Source organism: Myotis daubentonii, chromosome 3, assembly GCF_963259705.1.
Source record: "Myotis daubentonii chromosome 3, mMyoDau2.1, whole genome shotgun sequence".
Classification (NCBI taxonomy): Eukaryota; Metazoa; Chordata; class Mammalia; order Chiroptera; family Vespertilionidae; genus Myotis; species Myotis daubentonii.
The window spans coordinates 183730541-183747439 of record NC_081842.1 but is presented as its reverse complement, the minus strand read 5'-3'; the positions used below and the strand labels follow the sequence as shown (position 1 = coordinate 183747439).

The following is a 16899-nucleotide window of genomic DNA, read 5'->3' as shown; positions in this document are numbered from 1 at the left end:
GCTCTTATAAATATTTCAATTTAAAAATATATTTTTATGATTCAGCATCAGCTAATATATATCTAGTATTCATTTATTTTATGCATCTGCGAAGTTAACACAGTCTTGTTGTGTTTCCATTTTATATATTACTAGAGGCCCGGTGCACGAATTCCTGCACCAGTGGGGTCCCTTGGCCTGGCCTGTGGGATCAGGCCAAAACCACCTCTCTGACATCCCACAAGGGGTCCTGGATTGTCAGAGGGTGCAGGCCAAGCCAAGGACCCCACTGGTGCATGATCGGGGCTGGGAAGGGATGCGGGAGGTTGAGCAGCCGGAGAGGGACCGTGGGAGGCTCCAGGGCGTGTCAGGCCCATCTCACTCAGTCCCAATAGGCTGGACTCCACCGAGACCGGTTTGGCTCAGTGGATAGAGCGTCGGCCTGCGGGCTGAAGGGTCCCAGGTTCGATTCCGGTCAAGGGCGTGTGCCTGGGTTGTGGGCACATCCCCAGTGGGAGATGTGCTGGAGGCGGCTAATCGATGTTTCTCTCTCATCGATGTTTCTAGCTCTCTCTCTCTCCCTTCCTCTCTGTAAAAAATCAATAAAATATATTAAAAAAAAAATAGGCTGGACTCCAGCAGCAAGCTAACCTGCCAGTCAGAGTGTCTGCGTCCCTGGTGGTAACTGCACATCATAGCAACTGGTCAACCAGTCTACGTCTGCCCCCTGGTGGTCAGTGCATGTCATAGTGAGCGGTTGAGCAGCCTTAGCATATCATTAGCATAATACACTTTGGTTGAATGGCCAACCGGATGACCTGACACTTAGCATATTAGGCTTTTATTATGTAAGATTGAGGCACCCTGAGTTTATGACTTGCATGAAATGACACAAATGGGACTGGTTTATGACTAACAAGAAACAAAAGTCCCAATTTTTGGTCCTAGAGCACGTCTCTTAGCCTAAACCAGTGGTTCTCAAACTTTTTGATCTCAGGATATTTATCCTCTTAAAAAATTACCCAGAATCCAAAGAACTTTTGTGTATGTGTGGGTTATTGCTATTGAGATTTATGTCACTAGATTTTAAAACGGAGAATTTTCTCAAATACAAGAATATATTAACTTATTCTATGATTCCAATATTACCCTAATGCCAAAACCAGACAAGATATCACAAAAAATTATAGACTAAAGTCTCTTATGAATATAAATGTAAAAATCCTCAACAAAATACTAACCAACCAAATCCAGCAACAAAAGGATTATATGCCAGGAATAAGGGGTATCTATTCCAGGAAATGCAAGGTTGGCTCAACATATGAAAATCAATTGATGTATACACCATGCTAAAAGAATAAAAAACAAAAATCACGTAGTCATCTCAATAAACCAAAAAAGCATTTGATAAAATTAACCTAACACCCATCTATGATAAAAAATACTCAACAAACTAGGAAGAGAAAGTAATCTTCTCAGCCTGACAAAGGGCATCTAATAAGAAAAACCCACCAGTTTATTTCACCATTAAGGTGAAAGACTAAATGTTTTCTCTTCTAAGGGCAGAACCAAGACAAAAACGTCTGCTGTTTTCACTTTTATTCAACACTAGAGGCCTGATGCACAAAAATTCATTCAAGAGTAGGCCTTCCTTCCCCTGGCTGCCGGCACCAGCTTCCCTCTGGCACCCGGAACCCGGGATGCTTCCCTCCAGCCCTGGCTTCATCTGCAAGGACATCTGGAATGACACCTGGAAGGATGTTCATTCTAATTAGCATATTACCCTTTTATTATTATAGATTGTACTAACCAGGAAAATTAGACAATTAAAAGAAATAAAAGGCATCCAGAGTGGGAAGTTATAGTGCTTTATGCATTTATGCAAAAAGCATTATTTATAACAGTAAAAAATTAAATGCCCAATCTAATTAAATGCCTAACAATAAGGAACTGGTTAAGCAAACTCTGGCACCTTCTCTTGTGTGCTATTTTGCAGCTTCTAAAACTACATTTACAAATAATTCTTAATGATGTGGCCAAATACTTATAAAACATTAAGTAAAAAGTTATACACAAAGTGTGACTACAACTATGGTAAAAGGCCTAGGGTGGGAGGTGGGTGTGGGCTAGAAGGCTCAATGGGGAAAAGGGGGGACATCTGTAATACTTCCAACAGTAAAGATAAATTAAAAAATGCGTTAAAGGAAACATGCCAAAAAGTTTTTTCTATTAATAATCTTAAAATAGTGAGGTTGTGGTCTATTGTTACTGTTATTATAGTCTTTATATTTTCCTATATTTTCTATGATTTTTTACAAAGTGCATATAATACTATTATAATCAGGAAATGTTTATTTTTAAGTATCTGAAAAATCAGGGAACTAAATGTTTATTAACATAAAAGTAATTTAGTAAAAATAATTTTACAAAAGATTTAGAAGTTGTAAAAAACATGCTAAGGGAACGAAAACAAAATTGTTAAAGGAATAAAATAAAACACGTTTTAAAATACTTATTTTTATTTTAGTAAAACACAAGTGGTTATGAAGACTATATAACAACACGAGAAATGCTTATTTTTTAAGGTTAAATGAAAACAGGTCAAAATAATTAAGATTAAAACTCTTCAGCCCAGCACTTTAAACAACTACACTCAGCCTCACAATAAACCCACAAAAAGAACTTCCCTACACGTACTCTTGAACCTCCCCATCCTTTGCATTCTTGCTCTTTGCTTCCTCATTTTAGACATGTATTTCTGATTTGGGCAAAGGAGGGTGAATAAACATGTCTCTAAATAAGATACACAAATGATGCCCTGGCCTGTGTGGCTCAGTTGTTTGGGTGTAGTCCCCTGCACCAAAAGGTTGCCAGTTGGATTCCCAGTCAAGGCACATGCCCAGGTTGCAGGCAGGGGGCATGCAGGAGGCAGCTGATTGATGTTTGCTCTCACTTTAATGCTTCTTTCTCTCTCTCCCTCTCCCTTCTCTTCTCTAAAAATTCAATTTAAAAATATCTTCAAAACAAAAGATACACAAATGGCCAATAGGAATATGAAGAGGTGTTCAATATTCATTAGTCATTAGGAAAAAGCAAATCAAAATCACAACACAATACCCACTTCACCTGCTAGAATAGCTACAATTTTTTGTTAATCCTCATCCAAGGATATTTTTCCAGTGATTTTTTAGAGAGTGGAAGTGGGGGAGAGGGGAGAAAAGAGAAACATGGATGTGAGAGAGACATATCAATTGATTGACTCCAGCATATGCCCCAACTGGGCTGGGGATGGAACTTGCAATTGACCTGAGAATGGAATCCCCAACCCTCCAGTGCGCAGGCTGTCGCTCTCACTGCTGAACCACAATAGCCAGGGCAGGATGACTAAAATTTAAAAGATGGATAATAACAAGTGTTGATAAGGATATGGAAAAATTAGAACCCTCATACATTACTAGTTGGAATAGAAACTGGTGCAGCAAACTCTTAGAAAATAGTTTGACAGATCCTCATAAGGGAAAGCATAAATTTATCAAAACACCCATCAATTCCACTCCTGGGTATATACTCAAAAGAAATGAAAGCATACATTTACACAATTACTTTTACATGAATACTCATAGCAACAATACTCATAACAGCTAAAGTGGAAACAACCCAAATGTCTATCAAATGATGAATGAATAAGCAAAATGTGGTATCTCTATAGAATACATTCCATAGAATGTAATATTATCTTCCACATATATGAAAGGCTAAGTGACTGACCATATGTAAGTCCGACCAACCAGCCAGTACATATGATGCACACTGGCAATTTAAAAATAAACATTGAGGATAAACCAAGATGGCGGCATAGGTAAACACTGGAGATTGCTGCCTCGCACAACCACTTCAAAAATACAACTAAAAGAAAAAACGGACATCATCCAGAACCACAGGAAGGCTGGCTGAGTGGAAATTCTACAACTAGAAGGAAAGAGAAAAGCATACCAAGACTCAGAGGAGGTGCAGTGCAGAAGTAAAATACAGAGGTACAGAGGCGCATGCGGAGAGGGTTGGCGGCTGAGGACACGGTTGTTTTTTTCAATCGGGAGGGAGTCTCAAGCTCTGAGCTCCAATTCCAGGTGAGTCTCTGGGGACCCAGACTCATACGGGAGAAACTGGGCTGTCTGGCATCAGTCGGAACTCGAGGGCAGCTTTCTCTCCGGGGTGCTTGCAGTGATTACCTGGACACTGAGAAGCAGGGCCTTTGAGGGCAGGACTGAGAGCAGCCATACTGCTTGCTCCGCCCTGTTGATCCTCTGGGACGCTGCCCCACCCAAGCCATGAGGCTTTTGCATATGAAAGACCTGGCCCTTTGCAATCTGATAATTACCTAACAAACTGTAGCTGGCCCAAGGCCCCAGGGCAACTTGCATTGCTTCACAGCTGGCTCCTGCTGGATAGCCTCATGCAGAGGCTAGATTAGCACCTCCTTAGAGATCCAGGAGCCAGTGTGCTGGGTGGTCGGAGTGGGACCATCCAGATTGCAGCTACTCGGATTCATAAAGGACACACTCAGGGGGCAGTGAGCACCAAAGCCCCACTGAAGCAAGTCTTGCACCGGAGGGGTGTCTCCAGCACAGAAGTTCTCCCACTGCAGACACAGCTGATTCTCACAGCCAATTTGGCCTGGAGGTCAATCCCTCCCAGTGTTACCTACAACAATCAAGGCTTAACTACAACAAGACTGTGCACAAAGCCCACACAGGGGTGCACCAAGAGTGTCCACCTCAGGTAATTGCGGAGGCTGAGCCACTGGGCCCTATAGGACACCTAGCGCAGAAAGCCACTCTATCGACACAGCGAAGCATAAAAAAATGCAGAGACAAAGAAACAGGACACAAATGAAAGAAATGGAGGAAAGCAAACTACTGGATATAGAGTTCAAAACCACGCTTTTAAGGTTTTTCAAGAATTTTCTAGAAACCGCCGATAACCTTAATGAGACCCTCAAGAAATCTAATGAGACCCTTGATGTTGTGATAAAGGACCAACTAGAAATTAAGCATAAACTGACTGAAATAAAGAATATTATACAGACTCCCAACAGCAGACCAGAGGAGCGCAAGAATCAAGGCAAAGATTTGAAATGCGAAGAAACAAAAAACACCCAACCAGAAAAGCAAAATGAAAAAAGAATCCAAAAATATGAAGACAGTGTAAGGAGCCTCTGGGACAGCTTCAAGCATACCAACATCAGAATTATAGGGGTGCCAGAAGATGAGAGAGAGCAAGATATTGAAAACCTATTTGAAGAAATAATGACAGAAAACTTCCCCTTCCTGGTGAAAGAAATAGACTTACAAGTCCAGGAAGCGCAGAGAACCCCAAACAAAAGGAATCCAAAGAGGACCACACCAAGACACATCATAATTAAAATGCCAAGAGCAAAAGACAAAGAGAGAATCTTAAAAGCAGCAAGAGAAAGAAAATCAGTTACCTACAAGGGAGTACCCATACGACTGTCAGCTGATTTCTCAACAGAAACTTTGCAGGCCAGAAGGGAGCAGCAAGAAATATTCAAAGTGATGAATACCAAGAACCTACAACCAAGACTACTTTATCCAGCAAAGCTATCATTCAGAATTGAAGGTCAGATAAAGAGCTTCACTGATAAGAAAAAGCTAAAGGATTTCATCACCACCAAACCAGTATTATAAGAAATGCTGAAAGGTATCCTTTAAGAAGAGGAAGAAGAATGCCGGGAGCCGGTCCATGCTTGCTGTTTCAAGGGACCTGGCATATATGGCATACTGTTCTTAATATGTTTGCTCACCTTCTTGGCACTATGTGTTTTAACCAAGGTCTCTGAGAAAGGTTGTTTTCCCCAGGTAGGGATTTTCCCCTGAAGTTAGGGAGGGAATAAAACCCCTCAATTAAGTGCCAGGCGGGTAATTAATCCCTTTAACTACGAACAATCATGCTTAAACTACATAATCTTTTCTCCCTGGAATGGAGATAAGAAACGCCCTAACCTTTGTAATAGAGATTGATAGGATTGAATCAACTGGTATAAATACAGTTGTAACAAGACAGAAACACTCAGAACTCAGAACACAGAACCAAGAAGACAGGGCTTGGAAGACAGGACCAAGAGAGACAGAGCCTAGGCACAGAACCTACACAGAACGTTCTCTAGAGACAGAAGAACTTCGCTGGCGAGAGCATGCCGGAGGATCCTGGAGAGGGACTGGCCTCGGAGCCTAGAGACAGAGCCTAGCGGGAGAACATGGCAAGGGATCCTGGACTGAACCTGACTACAGAGATTGGCAGGAGAACCTGACTGGAACCTGGACACTGAACCTGACTGGAGAGCCTGGACAGAACCTGGCTGGAGAACCTAGCGAGGGAACATGGCCACAGAACTTCCCTGGAGATCCAGACCAGAACTTGGCTGGAGATCCTGGCTAGAGGAACCTGGCTATGATGATCACCCGAAGGCTGCCTCCGTGTCATTCCTTCTTCGCCGACTCCGTCCACACCTTTGGGGACCCCTGGACCCGCTGGGGTTGGACCCCGGCAGAAGAAAATGGTAAAGATACAAACTATGAACAACAAATACACATCTATCAATAAGTAAATCTAAAAATCAAGTGAATAAATAATCTGATGAACAGAATAAACTGGTGATTATAATAGAATCAGGGGCATAGAAAGGGAGTGGACTGACTATTCTCAGGGGGGAAAGGGGTGTGGGGGATGCAGGAAGGGACTGAACAAAAATCGTGCACCTATGGATAGGACAGTGGGGGATGGGGGTGAGGGTGGAGGGCAGGGTGGGAAACGGGTCCAGGGGAGCTATGGGGGGAAAAAGAGGAACAACTGTAATAATCTGAACAATAAAGATTTAATTTTAAAAAAATAAATAAATAAAAATAAACATTGACTCTTGTATGCGCGATACATATAAAGCTCTCGCTGATGCCAATCACACATGTGTTTCGATCTGTCATTGTGGGTCGTGAATTTTATTGTTTTTGTTAACATTCTGAATGTGACGTTCTTTCAATGTACAAGAATCCGTGCACTGGGCCACTAGTTCGGTCATAAAAAGGAATGAAGTGCTAATATGTGATACAATATGGATGAACCTTAAAAACATTACATGCTTAGTGAAAGAAGCCAGGAACAAAGCATGTTGTATGATTCTATTTAAATGAAATGTCCAGAATAGGCAAATCCATAGATAGAAAGTAATTTAGTGATTGCCAAAGACTAGGGGAGTGGGGGCGAAGGAGTGATTGCTAATGGGCACAGGGTTTCTTTTTGTTAAGATGAAAATGTTCTGGAATTATCAGACTGACAGCTGTCAAAAGGGAGGGAGGTTGTGAGTCTGGGTGAAAAAGGTAAAGGGCTTAAGAAAAACATATCCTCACAGACAGACAATGGTATGGTGATTTGACTTGGGGTGGTGAACACACAATACAGTATACAGATGATGTATTATAGAACTGTCCTCCTAATACCTATATAATTTTATTTACCAATGTAACCCCAATAAATTCAATTTTTTAAAAAAGAAAATGTTCTGAAATTAGATACTTGTGATGATTACATAACCTTACAAATATACACTGAACTGTATACTTTTTAAGGGTTAGTTTTTTAAATATTTTTTTTATTGATTTGGGAGAGGGAGAAAGAGATAGAAACAACAATGATGAGAAAGAAACATTGATTGGCTGTCTCCTGCACACCCACTACTGGGTATCGAGCCAGTAACCCGGGCATGTGCCCTGAAAGGGAATCAAACGAACCATGACCTCCTGGTTCATAGGTCAATGCTCAACCACTGAGCCATACGGGCTGGGCTAAAAGGGTGAGTTTTATGATATTATAAATTACATCTCAAAGAAAAAGAGACAGAAAGCATACATGGTAACACTTTCCATTAGCCACCAAAGCAATGTTTTCACATATTGTGTAGGCATTACTCTACATTCCAGATGAGAGAAGAGGGGAAAAGGCAACTATTGTCTTATTATTACTACAAAAACAGTTGTAACTCAGAGACCACCGCCCCCCTATAAAGTCCCCATAGTTTGAATACCACTGGCCTAAACTAAGCACAAGATTGGAGCTTAAACACTTAATGACTAATCAATTTTTAACCCCTACAGAAGTGACGGCGAACCTATGACACGCGTGTCAGAGGTGACACGTGAACTCATTTTTTTGGTTGATTTTTCTTTGTTAAATGGCATTTAAATATATAAAATAAATATCAAAAATATAAGTCTTTGTTTTACTATGGTTGCAAATATCAAAAAATTTCTATATGTGACATGGCACCAGAGTTAAGTTAGGGTTTTTCAAAATGATGACATGCCGAGCTCAAAAGGTTTGCCATCACTGCCCTAAAGTTTCGAAATGGCGTCCAGTTCTAAGTCTGCTTTTATTAGTGATGATGATATTGCTAAATATGTCAATTCTTGCTGTGAAGATGACGATTTTGTGGAAGATATTGGAGAAGGGTGTCCCTCTATTTTAACATTATATGTTTTGTTCAAACTTTTTATTCTACTAGTACTTTATAATACAATCAGCAAACAATATATGTCAAAGATGAAAACAAATGTAGTAAAGGTTTCCTTAAGTTTTTGAGTATGTAACTTCATTTTCTTGCGATTCATAATTTTTTCCCTAAACTGCTGTAAAATCAGCAAAAATGCCTTGGCAATTTTAGCATAGTTTCTAGGATATTGGTTGGCACTCAAAGGGTTAATGATAATTATTTAAATTACAATGTATAGCTCAGACTGACAAAAATGCAATCAGGTTTCATTATGTACAATTTAATTCTACTTTAGATTCTTTTATAATCTTTTTTTTTGTTACAGAAAAGGCTGAGGAACCTGTTCTTTTTTTTAAATATATTTTATTGATTTTTTACAGAGAGGAAGGGAGAGGGATAGAGAGTTAGAAACATCGATGAGAAACATCAACCAGCTGCCTCCTGCACAACCCCCACTTGGGATGTGCCTGCAACCAAGGTACATGCCCTTGACCAGAATCGAACCCGGGACCCTTGAGTCTGCAGGCCAACGCTCTATCCACTGGGCCAAACCGGCCAGGGCTACTTTAGATTCTTAAAAAATATTTTTAAATCTTTATTGTTAAAAATTTGAAAAATATTTTTTTGACAATCCATATGATTATACTAAATTTAACACCCTCTGCATACTAAATTCTGACAACCTAAAATTGAGGTGCAACACAGTATAGTGATTAAGAGCTATGAATCAGAAACCTGGAATTCAAATTCAAACTAGCTGTGAAATCTTGTCCAAGGTCCTAAACCCTTCTACCCCTACTTTCCTCACCTGTAAATAAAGTTAACATAAAAAAGGTTTTGTGAGGACTGAGTTAATGCTTCTAAGACCTTCAGAAAGAAACTAGAGGCCCAGTGCATGAAATTTATGCACTGGCGGCAGGGGGGGGGGGGGGAATGCCTGCGCCCTCTTGCAGTCCGGGAGCCCTCAGGGGATATCCAACTGACAGCTTAGGCCCGCTCCCCCGCCATGAGCCCAGCTTCTGGCTGAGCAGCGCTCCCCCTGTGGGAGCACACTGACCACCAGGGGGCAGCTCCTTATTGAGCATCTGCCCCTGGTGGTCAGTGTGTGTCATAGCGACCAGTCATTCCGCTGTTCAGTCAATTTGTATATTAGTTTTGTATTATATAGGATTAGCACAAAGCAACTATGAAGTAAATTACCTATTGGCATTGTAAATCAAATATCTATTTAAAATTACCAGACTATTATGTGCTTACAAACATACCTACTTATTTCTGATAGTACAGGCTACTTTGTGTAAAGATTAGGACTTTGCTCATCTTTATTGATGACTGTTGCACTTGCATGAATGTTTCTCCTCCTTTCCAGCTCACACGCCCCAATGCCTTATCTAGGTTGCTTTCTAGGAACCCAGACCAAGGAGTGAAAAAACTTCCTGAGTAACTATAACAAGCTGATTTCTCCCAAAGGCATTATTATCTCAAAAGAACCTTCTAAAATAGTAAACATTCTTAGACAGTAAGATTTGAATTCAGGATTCTCAAAACAAACAGTCTGGAACACAGTAACTATAGAGAAGACAGGAGAGTGACATGGAAAAGATGGCATTACTATCCACTGAAAACAGGTAAAAGCTGTTGATAAGGAAGCCAAGGAGAAAGAAATACTAAACTAGGAGTCATAATGCATATCTCTGATCACAGCTCAACCATTATCTCACTTGATGATCCCAATCTAAAAAAAATCCAAATGCCTTAATTTAACATACACAATAATCTGACTGCTACTTCCAACCATTTCTCTCAACTGCTCTATCCATAAATCCTCAATTCCTGACACAATGAATTTCTCACTTTTTCCTATATATACACCAAGCCCCGTAACAACTTATCTTTGCATATATTATTCCTTATCTCCAGAATGATCTCGTCTATCCCCTTCTTCACCCAGCAAACTCCTATACATCCCTCAAATGCCAGCTTCTTCCCTCTGAACTCCCACTATCTAGGGCAGTGATTTTCAACCAGTGCAGGCACACTAGTGTACTGCAAGAATTTTTAAAACATGCAATACCTGACTAGTTAGGGGCACTGACCTCTTTTCCCTTACATTAGCAAATTAAAAAATGATAACAGCCAACACAATAGTCGTCCAGTGTGGATGAATCAAAATTATACTTTTTTTTTTTTTTTTTTGGTCACAACAGCAAAAAATATATTTTTTGGTGTGCTGCAGAATTTTACTAATTAGTTTATGTGTGCTATGAGAATTTTTTTAAAGGTTGAAAACTGCTGATGTAGTGTGCTGTGATTTATCTGTATTATATGTAGATTGAGTTTTCTGAAAGGAGAAACTGTCTCCAATAATTCTGTATTTCTACAGCCTAGCAACATCTAGCATGAAGTATAAATGAAATGCAAGTTTGATGAAATTAATAATTAAATGATGAATGAATGAGCAACCTTAAACAGTTTCTCCTATAAAATTAAGAAAATACTTGATACATATTGAGAAGTAAAATGGCCTATATAATTTTAAGAGCACACAGAGCTGCTTTGAATCTAACGCTATGATCTTCAGCAAATTACTTAACCTCTAAGTCAGACATTCTTCATCTACAAAACAGGTTTCATAGGGTTGTTACAATGAGCAAGTGAAAAAAACCAAAAACCTAAATTTCCAATAGTGCCTGGAACAAAACATGTACTCAAATACATGATAGTTCCCTTTTCTCTCCCCTATTAACTCACAGGATAATTATGGGCATTCAATCAGATAATTTGATATGAAAACAATCTGGAAACTGTAACACATCACACAAATTAAATCTCTCATTTAAGGGGGGGAAATCTAAATTGTTCATCTTTGCATTTATATACCTTTTCTTATTTTTGAATTCTAAGAAACACTTGGAAACATTACGCTGATTTTTGAACATTTCCCCAAATTATGCAATTATCTAGGATTCTAAAATTAAAACTTAGTTTAGTGTAAATAATCCTAATTTGTCTAAAATTAAGAACAATATCTACATATTCAGCTTCAATCTAGTGTCCTTTTCCCTTGTCTGTTTTAGGTCCTTCTAGAACTGTTCTTTTTTTTTTAGAACATAAATCTACAGTAATGACTCCAACTGAATTTTGTAACATTATTTTATAAATTCAAGCAGTTGTAGTTTACTTTAGAAAGTAATACATCTCACTGAATTGTTATAGCAAAGTGATCTGATTTGTTTTTAAGGATAAACAAAATTTAAAGGTACGTCTTGCTTAATCTTTCCCTGAAACTAGAAACGTTCTGTAGAAAACAAATTCAAACACCTATCTCTACCCACAGATCCTGATTTTATCTTCTATAAAGAACACAGTTAATGGTGCTTATTATGCATGTCAAGGTTAACTTTGAGGTCAAAAAAAGTTCTCTAATTACTATTATTAAAATAAATCTGCTCTGAGAATAAAAATTCTCTTTAAACAGCTTTTTATTAATCAGAGATATTTAAAATTACAATTACAAAGTTTTACTTTAAAAGGTCTAAAATTATAATGTAGACACTGTACTGTCCTAGCTAACTTATCTAAAAATAAATGTACTTCTAGGTGTGATTTAGAATTTACAAAATTGAACTAAATTTTAGTGCATGTTAATGACTTGTTAATTTATCTGTATTACTAACAACTTAACCTAGTTCAATGAAAAGACTATTGTATTATTTCAAAGAAGCTTTATTTTTTTTCATTTTCCACACTAGTCAAATGAAAAATTGCTAACAGCAGGAAAACTTATCTAAATGAGCTCTTTTTAAAAAATAGCTTTCTTTTATTTTACATACATTTTAAAGCATAAATGACTTAAAATTCTTATCTTCCCCAAAGTATATGGTTGTTTTGTTTGTTTATTGGCTTGAGAGAAAGAGAAACATTGATTTGTTATTCCACTTATTTATGCTTTCATTGGTTGCTTCTTGTATGTGTCCTGACTTGGGATAGAACCCTGAAACTTAGCACCTGGGGATGATGCTCTAACCAACTCCACTACCTGGCCAGGGCTCCAAAGTATACGGTTTTTAAAAAGCCCTCGTTAAATTTTGTTTACAAAAGCATTACAGCACACTAAACACTAGTGCATTCATTACCTTAAGCGCGGCTTTCTAAATGAATCAATAGTTCATCATTTTACAAGTTGTGACTAATCAGTACTAGGATGCAGTGTAGTGCAGCAATTTCTAAGGAGATATAGACGAGTTCTGGGCCCAAAGAAAACTTTGGCACACAACTGACTCACATACAAAATATGCCACTGATACTAACCCTCCAAAAAGTCAACTTTTAAAGAAACGCCTCACAATTCGCCACCTTGGTAGGGCATTCTCTCTAAGTTATAATATCCGATTGGGGTTATCCAACTTTATTAGCTAATAGTTCTCATCACTTTAAAATCAGAAACAGGATAGGTTCTGTTTCACCAAGTGTTACCCATCTACTACAAGACCGGGGGGGGGGGGGGGGGGGGGGTGTCAGTCTTTGGAAACAAAAGGTAATGTGATCCACTCCAGCTAATTAATTACTGGATGCCAACAATACACAATTCTAATAGCCTTTCAGTTCACTAAGAAGTTTACCAAATGAGTGGAACGTCAAAATAGATCAAAAATGAAGAAACGTGTTATACCGAAACTAAGATCTCGTGCAAGGTACAAAATTCATCTGATTAAAAAAAAATTTTTTTCTGCAAAGAAAACGTTTAATCAACGTTGTTAACATAACAGTAATTCATCCCATGCCGGTACGACCTGGAATCCCGACAATGTGCTGCTTTCCGATCTAAATGTCTCCTTCTTTTGCAATCCCTGTACCAAGAGGACCTGAACCCTCTCGTGGAGGCGCGCAGCACCCTCGGCGAGGGCTGTGTGTTTACAAATACGAATCTCGCCGTTTCCCACGTCAAAAGCGTCCACGACCACCATTCCACGGGGTCCGGGGGCGCGGGAGAGAGAAGGCGGGCGGGCGGGCGAGGAACGAAATACAGACCCTGCTGCCGACCAGGGCGAGCCCAGGGAGAATATGTAGGATGTTGTGCGCGGGTATTTGTTATGTACGGGCGTCCATCGGCACAGCCGAGAGGAAAAGGAGTCGCACCGGCCTCGGGAAAATGCTCACGCCGATTCCGTTACCCACCAGCCGCCTCCCGGGTCTAGGGGTTTGGGCCCGGGGCTCCCGGTGGAGTCTGGCCCCCGAGCGCCCCAATGTCCTCCTCGGGCCGCCCAGGCCTCCCAGGCCGCCGCCCCACCTCCCTCCTCTCTGCCTCCCCCCGGGGCACCCGGAGCCCATTCCGGCCAGGAAAGAAGCGTCGGGCCCCCGGGGAGCGGCCGAGAGGCGCTCGGGCCAGGCCGCGCCGCGGACACCTGCGAGGCACGGCACCTGAGGGCGCCCGGGGGGCGGCCCGGCCTTCCCCGAGCACACCCCCTCGGCGCCCCGGGCTCCGCCGCGGCGGGCACCCCCGTACCTGCGAGCTACAGGCGCGCGCGGCGCCTCCGCATCGCAAGGACTCCCGCTCCCCCTCCGCCTCCCGCTGCGGGTGCCGCCGCTGCAGCCGTCGCCGCCGCCGCCGCCGCTGGAGGCCGGGACACGACGAGCTCAGGGCTCCACCGCCATGTCCGCCGCGCCGCGAACTGCATTGTGGGGGGGAGGGGAAGGGAGGGGGGAGGGAGCGAGAGAGGAGGGCCCGCTGAAGGGAGGGGGTCGTGGAAGGAGAGTCGGGAGATGGGGAGGGGGAGGGGAGAGAGACGGAACCCCGCGTGGACGCCCGCCCCGGGGTGGGATAGGAGATCGACGCCGCCGGGGGTGGGGGGGAGGCCTGCGGATGAGATGCAGGGGAATGCGCTCGGGGGGCCCCCTCCCTGGGTTCTGGGGGCCCCTGCGCACAGCGAAACCCGGGCGGGGGCTGTGCGCGCCGGTGGGGGAGGGGCGACGCTCGGGGGCTCGTGGCGGCGGCTGGAAACAATGGAAGGAGGAGGGCGCGGTGGGAGGGCGGTGCACTCACCCTCACGCCGGGGCCGGGACGGGCGCGGGAAGGCTCGCGGCCGGGGGAGGGTCGCGGTCACTGGGGAGAGGCGGGGCCTAGGAGCGGGGGTCCGGAGGCCTGGCCCCCGCCGGGGCCGCGCGGGGGAGCGGCGCGAGGAGGCGGGGGTCGCGCGCACTGCCGCGCCGCTCAGGTCTCGCTCCAGCCGCCGAGACCCCCCCCCCCCAAAGGGGAAGAAGATCCCGAAGCCCACCCCGCGCCTCGTTCAGAGAGTGGTCCCCGAGAGGAAACCCGGCCGTGGGCGGGCACCCCGGGCCGGGCTCCCCCGCGGCCCTCTGAGCTCCAGCGGGAAGCCCGACTGGAAGACTCGGGATTCACCTTTGCCACCAGCACCCCAAAAAGCTGGATCCGTTTCTGTATCAAAGACATTCGGGAGTTAAGGCGTTCAGCAGGGAAGTCTCAGGAGCATCACCCCAGGAAAAGGTTCTAGTCAGACATTAGTTTCACGTGGGTTTGGAGTCAACTACCGTCCCTGGGCCGCCTGCCCTACCTGCCTCGTTTGTAGTATGTTAGCTCCCTGCACGTAGTTATTCAGTCACAATCCGAGAGAACTATGGTTTGGTACGTGGTTTTTTTTAAAAAAAAAAAAAAAAAAAAAAAGACCCCAGCCTTGGAGATTATTCAACCAAGCTCTGGCGACAAAGCTGGACAACTCACACAACTAGGATCCTTGCATTTGACAAATGCTGGGCCGGAAAAGGATATGTATGACAAGGATGCGGGGAGCGGGGGAGTGACTGCTGGAGCATGCTAAGCCCTAAGTATTTACAAGATAAGGCCTTAGCAAGTTTTCTTATAAGATGACTCGGAGGCGAACCTGTAAGAGGTTAGAGAAGGACATTTGCTCTCTGCGCAGTCCCTCTACGCCCCACTCTCCCCCAGAACCGGATCCCTCATGTGTTCGTTTACGCCCATCGGAATGGGAAGCTTGGTGAGAAGGGACCGAGAATTGCCCACTAGGTGCTAAGCATTTTAGAAGGTACTTCACGTACTTCATCATTTAATGCTCATCACAACCCCATGAAGTCGGAACTATTGTTCCTATTTACGAATGAGAAAACTAGAGTTCTGAGCTTAAGTGCACATTACTCCAACCTGTCTGGTGCCACAGGGCCCCAGTATAGAGCATAGAGTAGTGTATTTCAAGTCAAAAGAGCCCTGTCTGGCTGCAGCACTTATCAGCTGCATGACTTTGGGCAAATGCACCCTCTGAGTTTCCTCATCCATAGGTTTTTAAAGAAAGAAAGAAAAAAAAAACAAAACCCACAAGGGTGATGTGAGGAAAACAACAGAACACAAAAGTTAAAATCTATAGAGACATTAAGATAATACCAACATGCCCTTCACCTTAGTGAGTCATATCAGTGTCCTTGGAGCAAGCTCAGTTGAATAAAATTTCCTGATTAAGAGCAAAGCATTGAGTTAGGTGCCTAGGGATACAAAAGCAAACCAGATTCCTGTCTCCAAAAGTTCACCAATGAGCAAGGAAGGCGGTTCTATTGAGTTACAATAAAAAGCAATAGGTCATGTGAACAAAGTCTGAGCTAATACAGAGGAGAGTGTGATGAATTCTACTTGAGTGAGGCTTTAATGGGAAGAGGTAGAAGCTGGACCTTGCAGGCTTGCCTGCTCTGTGCCAGACACATATATGTGATTCAGAGAACATAATTTAGTCTGGAGTGTGCAGAAGAGAATGTGCCCAAAAACAAAAGCCAGGCTATACTGAGAATCCCAGTGACTCTCTGCTCTCATCCCTTCCATATAACTCTCTTCTACCACCTTTCCTATTCCTAAAGTCCCAGCTCAAATCCTGCCTCCTTTATTACATCTTCCTGACCACCACTCCATGAAATGTGATAACTCGATTCTCTGAACCTCTACATGTTACTTTTTTATGAGTCTGACCCAATTAGAATATAGACCTTAGCATATGTGTGTGTGTGTGTGTGTGTGTGTGTGTGTGTGTGTATGTGTATCTGTATATTTAAAAGCCTAAGCTACTGTTATGACCGGATGACCAGCTGGTAGCTATGACATGCACTGACCACCAGGAGGCAGACGCTCAATGCAGGAGCTGCCCCCTGGTGGTCAGTCCACTCCCACAGCCAACCTCCTTCGGTCCCTCCCCCTCCCACCCCACCCCACCCCCCCAGACCAGGGGACCCCACCTGTGCATGAATTCATGCACTGAGCTCACTCTAGTATATGTACTAGTAAAAACTACACGTTGCGCTGAAAATTTTAGCAAGTATAATCTTATCACAACAAAGTATGTATA

At 42.8% G+C, this 16899-nt stretch overlaps 1 protein-coding gene across 13 annotated transcripts in view; it reads right to left on the bottom strand.

The window, feature by feature from the left end:
* TUT4 (terminal uridylyl transferase 4) overlaps window positions 1-14599 on the bottom strand; it is a 107507-nt gene extending 92908 nt beyond the window's left edge. For 9 of the 13 annotated variants that reach the window (XM_059689571.1, XM_059689570.1, XM_059689575.1 and 6 more), the window contains exon 1: window positions 14046-14225. The gene's annotated coding sequence lies outside the window, so the exon portion shown is untranslated. Of the gene's footprint in view, window positions 1-14045; window positions 14227-14582 lie in introns of those variants that run through there. The other 4 variants (XM_059689566.1, XM_059689569.1, XM_059689568.1 and 1 more) reach the window with 2 other exon arrangements.
* Window positions 14600-16899: the final 2300 nt, after the last annotated feature.